Consider the following 22,503-nt stretch of genomic DNA (forward strand, 5'->3'; position numbering starts at 1 on the left):
CTTTACTGTGTTGTGTCGAGGCCGGGTGTGTTGATGTGTATGTTGACAAGGGAAGCGACTGGTCGAATGACAGACGGTGTATCGTGGAAGTGGTTAACTGTAGTTGTAGTCAGTAGTTCTATGTGGATGTCAGTGGTAGTGTGTGGTAGTCAGTGTGTTGCAGTCGGTGATTGTGTGTGGATGTCGGTGGTAGTGTGTGGTAGTCAGTGTGTTGCAGTCGATGGTTGTGTGTCGATGTCAGTGGTAGTGTGTGGTAGTCAGTGTGTTGCAGTCGATGGTTGTGTGTGGATGTCGGTGGTAGTGTGTGGTAGTCAGTGTGTTGCAGTCGGTGATTGTGTGTGGATGTCGGTGGTAGTGTGTGGTAGTCAGTGTGTTGTAGTCGATGGTTGTGTGTGGATGTCGGTGTTAGTGTGTGGTAGTCAGGGTGTTGCAGTCGGTGGTTGTGTGTGGATGTCGGTGGTAGTGTGTTGTAGTCAGTGTGTTGCAGTCGGTGGTTGTGTGTGGTAGTCAGTGTGTTGCAGTCGGTGGTTGTGTGTGGTAGTCAGTGTGTTGCAGTCGGTGGTTGTGTGTGGTAGTCAGTGTGTTGCAGTCGATGGTTGTGTGTGGATGTCTGTGTTTGTGTGTGGTAGTCAGTGTGTTGCAGTCGGTGGTTGTGTGTGGATGTCGGTGGTAGTGTGTGGTAGTCAGTGTGTTGTAGTCGATGGTTGTGTGTGGATGTCGGTGGTAGTGTGTGGTAGTCAGTGTGTTGTAGTCGGTGGTTGTGTGTGGTAGTCAGTGTGTTGTAGTCGATGGTTGTGTGTGGATGTCGGTGGTAGTGTGTGGTAGTCAGTGTGTTGTAGTCGGTGGTTGTGTGTGGTAGTCAGTGTGTTGTAGTCGGTGGTTGTGTGTGGTAGTCAGTGTGTTGTAGTCGGTGGTTGTGTGTGGATGTCGGTGGTAGTGTGTGGTAGTCAGTGTGTTGTAGTCGGTGGTTGTGTGTGGTAGTCAGTGTGTTGCAGTCGGTGGTTGTGTGTGGATGTCAGTGGTAGTGTGTGGTAGTCAGTGTGTTGCAGTCGGTGGTAGTGTGTGGATGTCGGTGGTAGTGTGTGGTAGTCAGTGTGTTGCAGTCGGTGGTTGTGTGTGGATGTCAGTGGTAGTGTGTGGTAGTCAGTGTGTTGCAGTCGGTGGTTGTGTGTGGATGTCGGTGGTAGTGTGTGGTAGTCAGTGTGTTGCAGTCGGTGGTTGTGTGTGGTAGTCAGTGTGTTGCAGTCGGTGGTTGTGTGTGGTAGTCAGTGTGTTGCAGTCGGTGGTTGTGTGTGGTAGTCAGTGTGTTGCAGTCGGTGGTTGTGTGTGGTAGTCAGTGTGTTGCAGTCGGTGGTAGTGTGTGGTAGTCAGTGTGTTGCAGTCGGTGGTTGTGTGTGGATGTCAGTGGTAGTGTGTGGTAGTCAGTGTGTTGCAGTCGGTGGTTGTGTGTGGTAGTCAGTGTGTTGCAGTCGGTGGTTGTGTGTGGTAGTCAGTGTGTTGCAGTCGGTGGTTGTGTGTGGTAGTCAGTGTGTTGCAGTCGGTGGTTGTGTGTGGTAGTCAGTGTGTTGCAGTCGATGGTTGTGTGTGGATGTCTGTGTTTGTGTGTGGTAGTCAGTGTGTTGCAGTCGGTGGTTGTGTGTGGATGTCGGTGGTAGTGTGTGGTAGTCAGTGTGTTGTAGTCGATGGTTGTGTGTGGATGTCGGTGGTAGTGTGTGGTAGTCAGTGTGTTGTAGTCGGTGGTTGTGTGTGGTAGTCAGTGTGTTGTAGTCGATGGTTGTGTGTGGATGTCGGTGGTAGTGTGTGGTAGTCAGTGTGTTGTAGTCGGTGGTTGTGTGTGGTAGTCAGTGTGTTGTAGTCGGTGGTTGTGTGTGGTAGTCAGTGTGTTGTAGTCGGTGGTTGTGTGTGGATGTCGGTGGTAGTGTGTGGTAGTCAGTGTGTTGTAGTCGGTGGTTGTGTGTGGTAGTCAGTGTGTTGCAGTCGGTGGTTGTGTGTGGATGTCAGTGGTAGTGTGTGGTAGTCAGTGTGTTGCAGTCGGTGGTAGTGTGTGGATGTCGGTGGTAGTGTGTGGTAGTCAGTGTGTTGCAGTCGGTGGTTGTGTGTGGATGTCAGTGGTAGTGTGTGGTAGTCAGTGTGTTGCAGTCGGTGGTTGTGTGTGGATGTCGGTGGTAGTGTGTGGTAGTCAGTGTGTTGCAGTCGGTGGTTGTGTGTGGTAGTCAGTGTGTTGCAGTCGGTGGTTGTGTGTGGTAGTCAGTGTGTTGCAGTCGGTGGTTGTGTGTGGTAGTCAGTGTGTTGCAGTCGGTGGTTGTGTGTGGTAGTCAGTGTGTTGCAGTCGGTGGTAGTGTGTGGTAGTCAGTGTGTTGCAGTCGGTGGTTGTGTGTGGATGTCAGTGGTAGTGTGTGGTAGTCAGTGTGTTGCAGTCGGTGGTTGTGTGTGGTAGTCAGTGTGTTGCAGTCGGTGGTTGTGTGTGGTAGTCAGTGTGTTGCAGTCGGTGGTTGTGTGTGGTAGTCAGTGTGTTGCAGTCGGTGGTTGTGTGTGGTAGTCAGTGTGTTGCAGTCGGTGGTTGTGTGTGGTAGTCAGTGTGTTGCAGTCGGTGGTTGTGTGTGGTAGTCAGTGTGTTGCAGTCGGTGGTAGTGTGTGGTAGTCAGTGTGTTGCAGTCGGTGGTTGTGTGTGGATGTCAGTGGTAGTGTGTGGTAGTCAGTGTGTTGTAGTCGGTGGTTGTGTGTGGATGTCGGTGGTAGTGTGTGGTAGTCAGTGTGTTGCAGTCGGTGGTTGTGTGTGGTAGTCAGTGTGTTGTAGTCGGTGGTTGTGTGTGGATGTCGGTGGTAGTGTGTGGTAGTCAGTGTGTTGCAGTCGGTGGTTGTGCTAGTGATAGCGTTGCAAGAATTGGGAAGTTGTACGGGTAAAATCTGTCAGTGTGTGTGTGTGTGTGAGAGGTGTGCGAGCATATCACGTGATGTGGGTGAACATGTCTATCGCGTCACATGGGGTAAACATGGCACATGACCTGGGATAAAGATATGCCGAGTACTCACTCTGAGCCCAGCGAGAAGACCTGCACGTGAAAGTTGTGCAGGAGCCTGTCCGTCAGCAGCGCCGGGTCGAAGCGCACGAAGAACCGGAAGGACGTACCGCTGACCCCCTTCTCGTCAACCACGCCCAGTCGGAACACTGGACAAGAGAAGAACAAGGTTATGTCAGGGGGGGGGGGGGGAGATGGTAAGGCCACCCTCAGCCTAACACAATGCTCACTAACACCACGCCCACTAACACCACGCCCACTAACACCACGCCTACTAACACCACGCCCACTAATACCACGCCCACTAATACCACGCCCACTAATAACACGCCCACTAATACCACGCCCACTAACACCACGCCCACCAACACCACACCTACTAACACCACGCCCACTAACACCACGCCCACTAATACCACGCCCACTAATAACAGCCCACTAATACCACGCCCACTAATACCACGCCCACTAATACCACGCCCACTAATACCACGCCCACTAATACCACGCCCACTAATACCACGCCAACTAATACCACGCCAACTAATACCACGCCCACTAATACTACGCCCACTAATACCACGTCCACTAACACCACGCCCACTAATACCACGCCTACTAACACCACGTCCACTAACACCACGCCCACTAATACCACGCCCACCTTAAACACTGGACAAGAAAAAGACAAGGGTACTTGAGGGGGGGGGGAGATGGTAAGGTTACCCTCCGCCAACACCACACCTCTTTACAAGCGGTAGCCACGTTAGCGGTAGAGCGCCGGACCGCTAACCCGAAAGCCTGGAGTTCGAATCCGGGTTCAAATCAATAAAACGCCCCTGAGTTCACCCAGCTCTGATGGGTAGCTAACCCACTTTAAGGAAAGAAAAGGTTGCGTGGCTTAGTGCTAAGCACACTATCCCGTCATAAGCCGAAGTCAAGAAACCTGATCTCCACTTCATCTACCCAATGGATTGCTAGGTCTAAAGAGGAGGTTTTTTTTTTAAGTAGGTGATTCGGTTTAACATTGCATTTTTGGCGCACAAACACATTGATCAAAGAACACAGGCACTTCACTCTCAAGTATATATTTTCTTAGAGCTATCTACATTAGATCTAGAATCTAGATATATATCTCTAGGAAATCGAATATTTTAAATTTAAAACAATACAATGATTCAACTATAAACTGACTATTCTGTAATTTAAACCAAATGTTAAATCAATACTTTATAGCCCTGAACTTACGCGATCGTTCGTTCTGGGCGTATACACAGCTCATAGCAGCAGAACTGATGATAAAAACACAAAGCAAGGCGTTCTTTGTTGACATCTTGTCTGGTGCCAGAATTTTCTTGAATTCTTCACAAGTTTCGCACTGCGCTAGTCTAGCAGTGGAGAATGTCTCTCAAACTATGGAAATTCCCGAACGCATATACCGAATAAGGTGTGCATTTTCTTTTGCTATGACGTTTGGAATTTGTACCTTTGACTTCCTTCTTCTTCTTCTGCGATCTTTATTTAGGTAGAGGTGGATGATTTAAAAAAAAAAGTTAACTGTGGTTTCCAGATCTGCGAGTGCCCCATATAGTTTTTCCTTGACTAATTGATTTAAAAATACACTTAATACTAATTTCCAGAACATTTAACGAATCAAGTAATCCCCACCTATCACCAGCTTTAGAGGAAGACACATGATTTTAAACCTGCAACAAGGCTAGAGTCTCCTGATAAAAACCTGCGCTATAACAAACATCTTAACTCTCATTCATGCTTTTTGAAATATCAAACTAGTTGCACATCGAGTTTTCGACACTCATTCATGCGCACCAAATTCGAGAGCGTTGTCGACGCGCACCGAACGTGAACCGGCGCAGCCCAGACGATTTGTACTGATGCTATTGTAGTGTTTTGTTATGGTAACTCAATACAACACGACTAGACACAGGCTTCATAGTCAGTTCAGAATGATGCGTAGGATCATGTTGAGTCTGTTGCTGCCCCTTGTGTTTGCCGCCAATCGCGATAATTTTGAAGCAAGTAGGTTCTAACTGCTGATCAGATGGGCCCATTTACATCTAGCTTACAGTCTAATATATAACCTATAGAATTAAAATCATTCGATTATCCATGATACACATCTCTCATACTCTAAATGTTTTATGGATATAGATTTCTAGATTTAGATTGTGAAGTGACCATTGGTAAAAAAAAATGTCACGTGATCGGACTGGAATAAATACATTCGTAATTTTCATCGACGAAAAATATGAGCTAACACAATCAATAATGAGCTTGATACTTAATTAATTAGCAAATTTACTGATGAGGCGAAATAAAAATAGCACCAAAAATGCATTCAATAATTAAGAAATGTATTTAAAAATGAAGCGATGTTTTGATAAACTGGTTCTCAAAATAAAAAAAAAACAACAACCGATATCCGTTGCGATAAGGCAACAAACAATTTTTAAAAAAAAGTTGAATGTGAAAAATAAATAAAAAATATTCGGTTAAAACAAGATTTTTTTTTGTTCGCATTAAGAACGAGACACATGGGACATAATCTTTAACAACCAAGTTCAGGGGACATAATTTTTAACGACCAAGTTCAAGGGACATAATTCTTTACAACCATATTCAAGTGACATAAATCTTAACGACCATACTCAAGATACTTAATTCTTAAAGACCATGCACAAGAGACATCATTCTGAAGTAGCTAAGATAAGCAACCTTAATCCCAGAAAGCAAAGCCATTAATTTTTTTCAGGGTTTCGTCTGGGTGTTCAAGACCCTACGGGGTATGTTGGTCAAATTTTCCGATTCTATGTCCGCTACGACCCCAAGTATCTGATAGATAGAGAGTACCACAACTTCCAGATACAGATGTTCTACAGGAATGGCTCGTAAGTTGATGGCACAAGCTTCTAGTTTCATCTAGTTTCATCAAGTTTCATCTAGTTTCATCTAGTTTCATCTAGTTTCATCTAGTTTCATCTAGTTTCATCTAGTTTAGTTTCATCTAGTTTCATCTAGTTTCATCTAGTTTTATCTAGTGTCACCTAGCTTCATGTAGTTTCATCTAGTTTCATCTAGTTTGATCTAGTTTGATCTAGTTTAGTTTCATCTAGTTTCATCTAGTTTCATCTAGTTTTATCTAGTTTCATCTAGCTTCATGTAGTTTCATCTAGTTTCATCTAGTTTCATCTAGTTTGATCTAGTTTGATCTAGTTTGATCTAGTTTGATCTAGTTTCATCTAGTTTCATCTAGTTTCATGTAGTTCCATGTAGATTCATCTAGTTTCATCTAGTCATCTAGTTTCATCTAGTTTCATCTAGTCATCTAGTTTCATCTAGTTTCATCTAGCTTCATGTAGTTTCATCTAGCTTCATGTAGTTTCATCTAGTTTCATCTAGTTTCATCTAGTTTCATCTAGTTTCATCTAGTTTCATCTAGTTTCATCTAGTTTCATCTAGTTTCATCTAGTTTCATCTAGTTTCATCTAGTTTCATCTACTGTCATCCAATCTCATCGACCTCTGCTGTTTGGTGCACATGTTTGTTCACTACAAAAGTATCATCTGTCAATCCCTCCACCCACCACTTCTCGTATGTGACACCCCAGGCCCACCCTTCATGATTGTCTGCTCCTACCCCACCCCTTATATGTGACACCCCCACACCAATTCTCAGATATCTCTCTGCCCAATCCACCCCCTCATGTGAAAACCCTACCCTTCATATGTGACTCCTTCCATCCTACTTCTCATGTGCAACACCCCCAGTTTACCCCTCATATGTGACACTCCCCAGCCACCCCTCATCGGTGACTCCTCCCACCCCCCTAGAATGTGATTTCCCAACCCACCTCTCATATGTGTCTCATCCCACTCTCCCCTCGTGTGTGACACCCCCAACCCCACATATGTATCTCTTCCCGCCTATATGTGTGACATCCCTACTTCTCATATTCAACACCTCCACCTCTCATTTGTGTGTCCTCTAACCCCACCCCTCATGTGTGACACCTCCACCCCTCATGTGCAACACCCCCACCCCTGATGTGTGTTCTCTGACCCCACCCCTGATGTGTGACACCTCCACCCTCATGTGTGTCCTCTGACCCCACCCCTCATGCGTGTCCTCTGACCCCACCCCTCATGTGTGTCCTCTGACCCCACCCCTCATGTGTGTCCTCTGACCCCACCCCTCATGTGTGTCCTCTGACCCCCACCCCTCATGTGTGTCCTCTGACCCCACCCCTCATGTGTGTCCTCTGACCCCACCCCTCATGTGAGACACCCCACCCCTCATATGTGACACCCCCACCCCTGATGTGTGACACCCCAAACCGTCTTGTGTGTCCTCTGACCCCACCCCTGATGTGTGTCCTCTGACCCCACCCCTCATGTGTGACACCCCCACCCCTCATGTGTGTCCTCTGACCCCACCCCTCATGTGTGTCCTCTGACCCCACCCCTCATGTGTGTCCTCTGACCCCACCCCTCATGTGTGTTCTCTGACCTCACCCCTCATGTGTGTCCTCTGACCCCACCCCTCATGTGTGTCCTCTGACCCCACCCCTGATGTGTGTCCTCTGACCCCACCCCTCATGTGTGTCCTCTGACCCCACCCCTCATGTGTGTCCTCTGACCCCACCCCTCATGCGTGTCCTCTGACCCCACCCCTGATGTGTGTCCTCTGACCCCACCCCTCATGTGTGTCCTCTGACCCCACCCCTCATGTGTGTCCTCTGACCCCACCCCTCATGTGTGTCCTCTGACCCCACCCCTCATGCGTGTCCTCTGACCCCACCCCTCATGTGTGTCCTCTGACCCCACCCCTCATGTGTGTCCTCTGACCCCACCCCTCATGTGTGTCCTCTGACCCCACCCCTCATGTGTGTCCTCTGACCCCACCCCTCATGCGTGTCCTCTGACCCCAGCCGTGTGATGCAGAACTGTCTGACGACCAAACATGACGAGGAGCTCTACCCAGTCAAGCTGCCCGGGGGTCACGTGACAGACGTAGATGCGCCGGAGTCCTTCACGTAAGTGAGCAAGCTTTCATGGGGGGGGGGAGGTAGGGACTGTTTTCTGTAGACTAATTTGATAGAGAGAAGTTTTCTTTCGGTAGAATGGGATTATTTTTGTTTGTCTCTCCCGGTGAAGGTTCAGTTTTGTAATATTTGATGTATCTTTGGATGTTACAAACATGAGAAAGAAATTTATAATGCAATTTCGGTACAAACAGTATGGTACAAACATGAGAAATATCTAGTGTAATTTTAGTATTGTACAAATATGAGAAATGTCTGATGTAATTTCAGAAAGTTAGAAACATGAGATCTATGTGATGTAATTTGAGTATGTTACTAATATGAGAAATATCTGTTGAAATTTCAGCATGGTACACATGAGAAATATCTAATGTAATTTTGGCACGGTACAAACATGAAAAATATCTGATGTAATTTTATCATGGTACACACATGAGAAATATCTAATGTAATTTTGGCACGGTACAAACATGAGAAATATCTGATGTATTTTATCATGGTACAAACATGAGAAATATCTAATGTAATTTTGGCACGGTACAAACATGAGAAATATCTGATGTATTTTATCATGGTACAAACATGAGAAATATCTGATGTATTTTATCATGGTAGAAACATGATAAATATCTGTTGTAATTTCAGTATGCTCCGTGTGTTTGAGTTCACGGGCTTGGAGCCGGGGGAGTTTGGTGTGTCAGCTCAGTTTGTTACTGGAGGGCTCGATACAAAGGAGAGTGATTTAGACCTGGAGGTAGGTGTGGGTAGGTTTAGATGTGGGTAGGTTTAGATGTGTGGTGGATAGGTTTAGATGTGGGGTGGGTAGGTTTAGATGTGGTGAGGTTTAGATGTGGGGTGGGTAGGTTTAGATGTGGGTAGGTTTAGATGTGGGTAGGTTTAGATGTGGGTAGGTTTAGATGTGGGTAGGTTTAGGTGTGGGTAGGTTTAGATGTGGGTAGGTTTAGATGTGGGTAGGTTTAGATGTGGGGTGGGTAGGTTTAGATGTGGGGTGGGTAGGTTTAGATGTGGGGTGGGTAGGTTTAAATGTGGGGTAGGTAGGTTTAGATGTGTGGTGGGTAGGTTTAGATGTGGGGTGGGTAGGTTTAGGTGTGGGGGGTGAGGTTTAGATGTGGGGTGGGGAGGTTTAGATGTGGGGTGGTGAGGTTTAGGTGTGTGGTGGGTAGGTTTAGATGTGGGGTAGGTAGGTTTAGATGTGTGGTGGGTAGGTTTAGATGTGGGGTGGGTAGGTTTAGGTGTGGGGGGTGAGGTTTAGATGTGGGGTGGGGAGGTTTAGATGTGGGGTAGTGAGGTTTAGGTGTGTGGTGGGTAGGTTTAGATGTGGGGTGGTGAGGTTTAGGTGTGGGGTGGGTAGGTTTAAATGTGGGGTGGTGAGGTTTAGATGTGGGGTGGGTAGGTTTAGATGTGTGGTGGGTAGGTTTAGATGTGGGATGGTGAGGTTTAGATGTGGGGTGAGTAGGTTTAGATGTGGGGTGGGTAGGTTTAGATGTGGGGTGGTGAGGTTTAGATGTGGGGTGGGTAGGTTTAGATGTGGGGTGGGTAGGTTTAGATGTGGGGTGGGTAGGTTTAGATGTGGGGTGAGTAGGTTTAGATGTGGGGTGGGTAGGTTTAGATGTGGGGTGGTGAGGTTTAGATGTGGGGTGGGTAGGTTTAGATGTGGGGTGGGTAGGTTTAGATGTGGGGTGGGTAGGTTTAGATGTGGGGTGGTGAGGTTTAGATGTGGGGTGGGTAGGTTTAGATGTGGGGTGGGTAGGTTTAGATGTGGGGTGGGTAGGTTTAGATGTGGGGTGGTGAGGTTTAGATGTGGGGTGGGTAGGTTAAGATGTGTACTAACAAAATATAGTTGACCTGTTTCTGTGACATAATAGTACTATAACTTGGTGGTATTTGGTGTTAAGATGTGTCCTTCGTTGGTTGTTTCTCGTGTTGAGACGAGTCATATGAGTGACGTCATGTGAGTGACGAGTCATATGAGAGACGAGTCATATGAGAGACGAGTCATATGAGAGACGAGTCATATGAGAGACGAGTCATATAAGAGACGAGTCATATGACTGACGAGTCATATGAGTGACGAGTCATATGAGTGACGAGTCATATGAGTGACGAGTCATATGATGATCGTATTGTGTGTTACGATGTGTCCTGTGTTGTTTGCATTGTGTGTCACAATGTTTCTGAAAGTTCTGAAAACCTCAACAGGCCCACGACATCCAGACCGAGTTTATCAGCATCAAACACACCTCAGAGATCATCGAGCCTGATGACTGCATCTTGACGGAAAGTTTTACCATCAACGATCAAGGTACACCCAAGTCACGTGACGCGGTTGAGAACAAGTACCGACAGACTTTATAACGATGAACTTTTACAAACTTTGACGTGAAGAAAATAATAAATAAATAAAAAGTTGCTTACTTGAATATAAGCCAGGACGGGAGTATGTCGGGGGGGGGGGGGGGGGGGTGGGGTGTCCTAATTCATCTGATCGGGCGTCGTGACACCGTGGCTAAACCTTAGTTTAATATCTAAATTAAAAGAAAAAAGCTAAGATCATTAAAAATACTTTTATGAAACAAAAAGTGGAACAAAAAAAACAACTAAGCTACCATATATATATATATATATATATATATATATATATATATATATATATATATATATATATATATATATATATATATATATATATATATATATATATATATATATATATATATATATATATATATATATATATATAATATTGAGTATATTTATAATTTCATCCAATCTGTACAGCAATATCATTGGACATATCTAAGCCAGCGGGCAGGATTAAAGATTATGAGTTCGCTACCGTGAGTATGCATATATATATATATAACATGTATGTATATTTAGTATATTTCTATCTAGCCTACAGTATATATACTATAATATATATATATATATATGAATATATATATATGTATATTCATATATTTATATATAAGTAAATAAATAAGTAAATAAATAAATTTATTTATTTATAACACAAACATTTATAAATATATAAATATTTACTTTATATATAAATATATTTATATAAATATAAATAAATATATATACAAAAAAAGGTTATTTTGTTTAGATTGACACTTGATCTATTGTCTGCAGTTTGCACGCTACAACACAGACCCAAACTGCAAGAATCACAAGCTGCTCAGCGGTACGTGGACGATTGAGAGGTTCACACAGGCACCGCCCAAACAGGGACTCTACCCATCACAGTGCACCAACTACAAGAGGATAGGAAAGGTATGGAACGCTAGTTGGTACTACAACACACATGAACACCTCAACACTACAACACACACCTCCACAATACACCACACACCTCCACATTATAACACATACCTCCACAATACACCTTACGCCTCCACAATATACCTTACACCTCCACAATACACCACACCTTCACAATATACCTTACACCTCCACAATACACCACGCCTTCACAATATACCTTACACCTCCACAATACACCACACCTCTACAATACACCACACCTTCACAATACACCACACCTTCACAATATACCTTACACCTCCACAATACACCACACCTTCACAATACACCACACCTCCACACCTCCACAATACACCACACCTCTACAATACACCATACCTTCACAATACACCACACCTTCACAATATGCCTTACACCTCCACAATACACCACACCTCCACAATACACAACACCTCCACAATACACCAACCTCCACAATATACCTTACACCTCCACAATACACCACACCTTCACAATACACCACACCTCCACACCTCCACAATACACCACACACCTCCACACTACACCACACCTCCACAATATACCTTACACCTCCTACACCTCCACAATACACCACGCCTTCACAATATACCTTACACCTCCACAATATACCTTACACCTCCACAATACACCACACCTCTACAATACACCACACCTCCACAATACAACCCATAATACACCCTAAACCTACACAAATGATTCCTTTGTGACTTTTTCTGTTTTCATTTTCCGCTCACCGTAAAACATTGTCCAAAACACTACTTAAACATGTGGCTTACCACCACCACATCTGTTACTTGTATATGTGACTTACGGTTCCCAGAAAAAAGCGCAACGGAAAAAAGCGCAACGGAAAAAAGCGCAAACGGAAAAAAAGCGCAAACAGAAAAAAGCGTAAACGGAAAAAACACGCAAACAGAAAAAAGCGCAATCGGAAAAAAAGCGCAAACAGAAAAAAAGCGTAAACAGAAAAAAGCGTAAACGGAAAAACACGCAAACAGAAAAAAGCGCACACAGAAAAAAAGCGCAAACAGAAAAAAGCGCAAACGGAAAAAGGTGCAAACACAGAAATTTAGCACAAAGACCTATATGGACTAGATGACACATTTATACAGGACAGGGTCGACAATAAACCAACCAGTGTTTCTTCCAGACTATTTTCTCCGGGGGGGGGGGGGGGCTTTTGAAATTTCCGCGGGGAGGGGGGGGGGGGCGGTCAACATTTTTCGCGGGGGGGGGGGGCGGCGGACACTAGTAAAAGTGTATGTTTACTATATAAAATTCATCTCGTTCGGGGGGGGGGGGGGGGGGGGGGGGGCGAAGAGATGCCTGGAAGAAACTCTGAAACCAACACGAAAGTACGAAAGAGACATAGACTGCCTATTAGAGAATGGACCCCTTAACTTTCCTAACCCCACCATTTATTATACCCTACCTAACCTCTTAATTTCCTGCGCTATATGTCACTTCCATCCCAATCGTTCCTATTCTACAGAATTGTGTGTACTATTTATTTACATTCTTTAATCTCAATGTAACTAAAATAGACTATTGTTTGAAGGGTAATGAAAACATGTAAACAAAAGGGACGCTACTCTAAATCGATGCGAATACTTAGATGTAACAATCCTAACCCCAACCAAAACATGTACTGAACAGCATAATGCCTGCATGTAGCCAGAGTTTCTTCCAGGCATCTCTGTTACCGCCCCCTCCCCCCCTCCGAACGAAATGGAATTTATAAAGTAAACATACACTTTTACTAGTGTCCTCCCCCCCCCCCCCCCGGAGAAAAAAGTCTGGAAGAAACACTGCATGTAGCCTATACAACAGAAGAGCTATGGTTGTTTATATCATTTTGCATTTGTCCGGTAAACATTTCAGTAAAAGACCTTAAAAAACCTCCCATAACCTTTTTATAAAGAAACAAAGAGAGATGAAGTTTTATAATAACATCAGGCTTTGACTTACACCTACTCCAATGGCATCTACATTGTTAAACTGATTAACTATGTAATGTAGGGCTCAACAGGATCAATGAACTAACCTTACGCCAAACCAGTTTGAAATTTCGAGTTTTGTAACACTGTTACTAAGCAAAATGGAAATGTGCATAATCTATATCATCTACACAAAAACCCAACCAGCTACCCAGCTACCTAACTACCCACCCACACATCTACCCACATACCCACCTAACAACTTACCCACCCACTTACCCACCTACCCATAAATAAATAAATAAATAAATAAATAAATAAATAAATAAATAAATAAATAAATAAATAAATAAATAAATAAATAAATAAATAAATAAATAAATAAATAAATAAATAAATAAATAAATAAATAAATAAATAAATAAATAAATAAATAAATAAATAAATAAATAAATAAATAAATAAATAAATAAATAAATAAATAAATAAATAAATAAATAAATAAATAAATAAATAAATAAATAAATAAATAAATAAATAAATGAATGAATGAATGAATGAATGAATGAATGAATGAATGAATGAATGAATGAATGAATGAATGAATGAATGAATGAATGAATGAATGAATGAATGAATGAATGAATGAATGAATGAATGAATGAATGAATGAATGAATGAATGAATGAATGAATGAATGAATGAATGAATGAATGAATGAATGAATGAATGAATGAATGAATGAATGAATGAATGAATGAATGAATGAATGAATGAATGAATGAATGAATGAATGAATGAATGAATGAATGAATGAATGAATGAATGAATGAATGAATGAATGAATGAATGAATGAATGAATGAATGAATGAATGAATGAATGAATGAATAAATAAATAAATAAATAAATAAATAAATAAATAAATAAATAAATAAATAAATAAATAAATAAATAAATAAATAAATAAATAAATAAATAAATAAATAAATAAATAAATAAATAAATAAATAAATAAATAAATAAATAAATAAATAAATAAATAAATAAATAAATAAATAAATAAATAAATAAATAAATAAATAAATAAATAAATAAATAAATAAATAAATAAATAAATAAATAAATAAATAAATAAATAAATAAATAAATAAATAAATAAATAAATAAATAAATAAATAAATAAATAAATAAATAAATAAATAAATAAATAAATAAATAAATAAATAAATAAATAAATAAATAAATAAATAAATAAATAAATAAATAAATAAATAAATAAATAAATAAATAAATAAATAAATAAATAAATAAATAAATAAATAAATAAATAAATAAATAAATAAATAAATAAATAAATAAATAAATAAATACAATGAATGAACGAACGAACGAACGAACGAACGAACGAACGAACGAACGAACGAACGAACGAACGAACGAACGAACGAACGAACGAACGAACGAACGAACGAACGAACGAACGAACGAACGAACGAACGAACGAACGAACGAACGAACGAACGAACGAACGAACGAACGAACGAACGAACGAACGAACGAACGAACGAACGAACGAACGAACGAACGAACGAACGAACGAACGAACGAACGAACGAACGAACGAACGAACGAACGAACGAACGAACGAACGAACGAACGAACGAACGAACGAACGAACGAACGAACGAACGAACGAACGAACGAACGAACGAACGAACGAACGAACGAACGAACGAACGAACGAACGAACGAACGAACGAACGAACGAACGAACGAACGAACGAACGAACGAACGAACGAACGAACGAACGAACGAACGAACGAACGAACGAACGAACGAACGAACGAACGAACGAACGAACGAACGAACGAACGAACGAACGAACGAACGAACGAACGAACGAACGAACGAACGAACGAACGAACGAACGAACGAACGAACGAACGAACGAACGAACGAACGAACGAACGAACGAACGAACGAACGAACGAACGAACGAACGAACGAACGAACGAACGAACGAACGAACGAACGAACGAACGAACGAACGAACGAACGAACGAACGAACGAACGAACGAACGAACGAACGAACGAACGAACGAACGAACGAACGAACGAACGAACGAACGAACGAACGAACGAACGAACGAACGAACGAACGAACGAACGAACGAACGAACGAACGAACGAACGAACGAACGAACGAACGAACGAACGAACGAACGAACGAACGAACGAACGAACGAACGAACGAACGAACGAACGAACGAACGAACGAACGAACGAACGAACGAACGAACGAACGAACGAACGAACGAACGAACGAACGAACGAACGAACGAACGAACGAACGAACGAACGAACGAACGAACGAACGAACGAACGAACGAACGAACGAACGAACGAACGAACGAACGAACGAACGAACGAACGAACGAACGAACGAACGAACGAACGAACGAACGAACGAACGAACGAACGAACGAACGAACGAACGAACGAACGAACGAACGAACGAACGAACGAACGAACGAACGAACGAACGAACGAACGAACGAACGAACGAACGAACGAACGAACGAACGAACGAACGAACGAACGAACGAACGAACGAACGAACGAACGAACGAACGAACGAACGAACGAACGAACGAACGAACGAACGAACGAACGAACGAACGAACGAACGAACGAACGAACGAACGAACGAACGAACGAACGAACGAACGAACGAACGAACGAACGAACGAACGAACGAACGAACGAACGAACGAACGAACGAACGAACGAACGAACGAACGAACGAACGAACGAACGAACGAACGAACGAACGAACGAACGAACGAACGAACGAACGAACGAACGAACGAACGAACGAACGAACGAACGAACGAACGAACGAACGAACGAACGAACGAACGAACGAACGAACGAACGAACGAACGAACGAACGAACGAACGAACGAACGAACGAACGAACGAACGAACGAACGAACGAACGAACGAACGAACGAACGAACGAACGAACGAACGAACGAACGAACGAACGAACGAACGAACGAACGAACGAACGAACGAACGAACGAACGAACGAACGAACGAACGAACGAACGAACGAACGAACGAACGAACGAACGAACGAACGAACGAACGAACGAACGAACGAACGAACGAACGAACGAACGAACGAACGAACGAACGAACGAACGAACGAACGAACGAACGAACGAACGAACGAACGAACGAACGAACGAACGAACGAACGAACGAACGAACGAACGAACGAACGAACGAACGAACGAACGAACGAACGAACGAACGAACGAACGAACGAACGAACGAACGAACGAACGAACGAACGAACGAACGAACGAACGAACGAACGAACGAACGAACGAACGAACGAACGAACGAACGAACGAACGAACGAACGAACGAACGAACGAACGAACGAACGAACGAACGAACGAACGAACGAACGAACGAACGAACGAACGAACGAACGAACGAACGAACGAACGAACGAACGAACGAACGAACGAACGAACGAACGAACGAACGAACGAACGAACGAACGAACGAACGAACGAACGAACGAACGAACGAACGAACGAACGAACGAACGAACGAACGAACGAACGAACGAACGAACGAACGAACGAACGAACGAACGAACGAACGAACGAACGAACGAACGAACGAACGAACGAACGAACGAACGAACGAACGAACGAACGAACGAACGAACGAACGAACGAACGAACGAACGAACGAACGAACGAACGAACGAACGAACGAACGAACGAACGAACGAACGAACGAACGAACGAACGAACGAACGAACGAACGAACGAACGAACGAACGAACGAACGAACGAACGAACGAACGAACGAACGAACGAACGAACGAACGAACGAACGAACGAACGAACGAACGAACGAACGAACGAACGAACGAACGAACGAACGAACGAACGAACGAACGAACGAACGAACGAACGAACGAACGAACGAACGAACGAACGAACGAACGAACGAACGAACGAACGAACGAACGAACGAACGAACGAACGAACGAACGAACGAACGAACGAACGAACGAACGAACGAACGAACGAACGAACGAACGAACGAACGAACGAACGAACGAACGAACGAACGAACGAACGAATTTATTTATTTATTTATTTATTTATTTATTTATTTATTTATTTATTTATTTATTTATTTATTTATTTATTTATTTATTCATTTATTCATTCATTCATTCATTCATTCATTCATTCATTCATTCATTCATTCATTCATTCATTCATTCATTCATTCATTCATTCATTCATTATATATATATATATATATATATATATATATATATATATATATATATATATATATATATATATATATATATATATATATATATATATATATATATATATATAGGTATATGAGTTAATTAGGTAGGTGGGTAGGCAGGTAGGCAGGTAGGCAGGTAGGCAGGTAGGTAGGTAGGTAGGTAGGTAGGTAGGTAGGTAGGTAGGTAGATAGGTAGGTAGGTAGGTAGGTAGGTATGTAGTGAGGTAGGTAGGTTGGTAAGTAGGTAGGTTGGTAGGTAGGTAGGTAGGTGCGTCATAATGAAATAATATTAAATACATCATTGTTCTGATGAGTGTTTTATCAGGGTATTTTGGTGTGAATGTATGTTGGTGCGAGAGATATGACGAATGTATGTTTGATGACGCGGATGAAAGAGAGTGAAGTTTTGCCATAGGAACAGGTTGTTATGGTATGCAAGCTAGGTAGTTCGGACTAGGGAGAATGTGAGAGATACTTCGTGTAATGTCGATATCAAGGATAGTTTTATTTTTATTTATACGATAATAATAGTTGAATAATTATTGACCAAGAAAATAATAGGCATTGTGTAAAGCGATTATCGCCTGTATCGTGGTGATGGGAATGCACATGGTAGTGGTACGCTTTAAATGGTAGTAGATCACGTGATCAAATACTACACTCTCACAGCAGCCCTAACTGTCATGTATAAATGTGTCATCTATTTCATATAGGTATTTGTGCTAAATTTCTCTTTTGCTCATTTTTCGTCGTTTTTTCTGGTTGCGCATTTTTCTGTTTGCGCTTTTTTTCTGTTTGCGCTTTTTCCCGTATGCGCTGTTTTCTGTGTGCGCTTTTTTGTTATTGCGATTTTTTCCGTTAGCGCCTTTTTTCTGTTTGCGCTTTTTTCTATGCGCGCTTTTTTCTGTTTGCGCTGTTTTCCGTTTGCGTTTTTTTCCGTTTGCGCTTTTTTCTGCGTGCGCTTTTTTCTGTTTGCGCTTTTTTTCTGTGTGCGCTTTTTTCTGTTTGCGCTTTTTTCCGTTTGCGCTTTTTTCCGTTTCGCTTTTTGTTTTGCTCTTTTTTCCGTTGCGCGTTTTTCCGTTGCGCTTCTTTCTGGTCACGGAGACTTACCCCCCAACATACATTACATATCTATGTGACTCACCCCCCAACATACATTACATATGTATGTGACTCACCCCCCTACATACATTACATATCTATGTGACTTACCTTTACCTGAGTACCCCGCCTGTGCAGGTGGACCTACCCAAGTACATGGCCCACTTCCTTAAAGACGAATTCCACATAGACATGGGCCTCTCAACACTGACCATCCAGCCCACCATACTGCCCAATGGCTACTACAGGGTGTGCTGTATACTGCGTTCTCTGGAGGCCTTGCGATATGTCTGTGTGAGTACTTGGCTACACATGTGTTCATGCAGTTAAGTTACAACACACCTACACTCATACACACATATACATCTACACACCTACACATCTACACACATACACATCTACACACCTACACATCTACACACCTACACATCTACACACCCACACACCTACACCCCTACACATCTACACACATACACATCTACACATCTACACACCTACACATCTACACATACACATCTACACATCTACACACCTACACATCTACACACATACACATCTACACACATACACATTTACACACCCACACACCTACACACCTACACATCTACACACCTACACATCTACACATCTACACACATACACATCTACACACCTACACATCTACACACCTACACATCTACACACCTACACATCTACACACCTACACATCTACACACCTACACATCTACACACATACACATCTACACACATACACATCTACACATCTACACATCTACACATACACGCACGCATACACATGCACTAGTACAACATACTTTACAATCGTTGATTGTATCGTCAACTGAACACAGTTTACAATGACTGCAAACTCTTTACAATCACTGACTTGATTGACTTTACATCAATGTAAACACATCTATAAATCACTGATTTAACACACCTTACAATCACTACCTTAAAACACAGTACAATCTATGACTTACACCTTACAATCACTATCCTAAAAACACATTACAATATATGACTTACACCTTACAAACACTAACGTGAAACACATTACAATCTATGTATTTACACACCTTACAATCTATGAATTTACACCTTACAATCACTATCCTAAAAACACATTACAATATATGACTTACACCTTACAAACACTAACGTGAAACACCTTAAAATCTATGTATTTACACACCTTACAATCTATGAATTTACACCTTACAATCACTATCCTAAAAACACATTACAATATATGAATTTACAACTTACAAACACTAACGTGAAACACCTTACAATCTATGTATTTACACACCTTACAATCTATGAATTTACACCTTACAACTGATCTAACCTCTTTGAGCACCGCTGTTTTATCCTCGCCCTGACAACGACGTAAGATTAAAGATATGACGTCACTTCCGCGGGTTTAGGGGTACCTGGCCGTGGACGCGACCGCCATGGGTGACCTTCTGATCGTCAAGGTCACTCCCCCAGACGAGGAGTTCTCCTGGACTCTGGAGGACCTCAGGATTGATGCCAGCGATACGATGTACCTCTACGAGCTACCTGAGGCCGGCTTCACGGAGGCCATGACCTCTACATTAAGGTAAGCCATGTATAGTGGGAGGTGGACCTTCGATAGTGGGAGGTGGACCTTTTATGGTGGGAGGTGGACCTTCGATAGTGGGAGGTGGACCTTTTATGGTGGGAGGTGGACCTTCGATAGTGGGAGGTGGACCTTCGATAGTGGGAGGTGGACCTTCGATAGTGGGAGGTGGACCTTTTATGGTGGGAGGTGGACCTTCTATAGGGGAGGTGGACCTTCTATAGTGAGAGGTGGACCTTTTATGGTGGGAGGTGGACCTTCTATAGGGGAGGTGGACCTTCTATAGTGGGAGGTGGACCTTCTATAGTGGGAGGTGGACCTTTTATGGTGACCTAAGGTGGTGGCATAAGGGGTAGACATAAGATGGTGTCATACAAGGTGGTGACACAAGGTGATGACACAAGGTGGTGATACAAGGTGGTGATACAAGGTGGTGACACAAGGTGGTGACATAAGATGGTGTCATACAAGGTGGTGACACAAGGTGATGACACAAGGTGGTGATACAAGGTGGTGATACAAGGTGGTGACATAAGGTGGTGACATAAGATGGTGATACAAGGTGGTGACAAGCTGAAGACATAATGTGGCGACATAATGTGGCGACATAAGGTGGTGACATAAGATGGTGATACAAGGTGGTGACACAAAGTGGTGACATAAGGTGGTGATCTTGTATGATTGATGTACGTGGTTACAAAGTGTGTAAAAGTTCTGTGCGTGGGGACCTGGTTATGTCGGGCATCACGTGACTGAGGTTGTTTCAGCTTCCAGTGGTACTGCAGCGGCTCCATGGAGCTGTGTGACCTGTTACGTGGGAGTCCGGGCAAAGAGGATGACGTCATCAGTAAAGGTAAATGACCAAACAGTTGCAGGTAAATGTCATTTTAGAAACAGGTAAATGTCACTTGAGTTTCTGGACAGTAACACCTTAACTACACGAGAATGACACCTTAACTACACGAGAATGACACCTTAACTACATGAGAATGACACCTTAACTACATAAGAATGACACCTTAACTACATGAGAATGACACCTTAACTACATGAGAATGACACCTTAACTACATGAGAATGACACCTTAACTACACATGAGAATGGCACCTTAACTACACGGGAATGACACCTTAACTACATGAGAATGACACCTTAACTACATGAGATTGACACCTTAACTACACGGTAATGACACCTTAACTACATGAGAATGACACCTTAACTACATGAGAATGACACCTTAACTACACATGAGAATGGCACCTTAACTACACGGGAATGACACCTTAACTACATGAGAATGACACCTTAACTACATGAGAATGACACCTTAACTACACGGTAATGACACCTTAACTACATGAGAATGACACCTTAACTACATGAGAATGACACCTTAACTACACATGAGAATGGCACCTTAACTACACGGGAATGACACCTTAACTACATGAGAATGACACCTTAACTACATGAGAATGACACCTTAACTACACGGTAATGACACCTTAACTACATGAGAATGACACCTTAACTACATGAGAATGACACCTTAACTACATGAGAATGACACAAGTATACGACACGTCAAAAACAAATAAAACATAAACTATTTTTTTTATAATTTGAATAAAGCGAACTAATATTTGAAAAATAAAATAACTAATCACTAACCATTTGAAAAAGATGAAAATTCAAAACGAAAAAAATTAACCGGGAGTGATCTCCCCTAAACTTTCTCGAATATCCTAATATATAATTCCCCATGTGCGCACTTCTCTCTCTCTCTCTCTCTCTCTCTCTCTGTCTGTCCGCAAAATATTTTCGCCGGGCATCACGTCAGAAACGGCAGCGATATATGGAGAACTTTATACGGACTTTTGTTGAAAATAATATGTTAGATGTTTTAAATGTATAACCACAATTTCATTTAAAGAAGAAAAATAAAAATTAAAGGCGTATTCGAATGTAGAGAAACAGTATTATTTATGCAACCGGAAAAGCATTAATAGATGTGAAAAAGAACGCATAAAACTGTGACGTCACTATTGCTTATACATTAACTAATGACGTCATCTGCCGTGTT

The sequence above is a fragment of the Physella acuta genome, unplaced genomic scaffold (assembly GCF_028476545.2).
Source record: "Physella acuta isolate Inbredline_101_S28 unplaced genomic scaffold, ASM2847654v3 ptg000109l, whole genome shotgun sequence".
In the NCBI taxonomy this organism is placed as follows: domain Eukaryota; kingdom Metazoa; phylum Mollusca; class Gastropoda; family Physidae; genus Physella; species Physella acuta.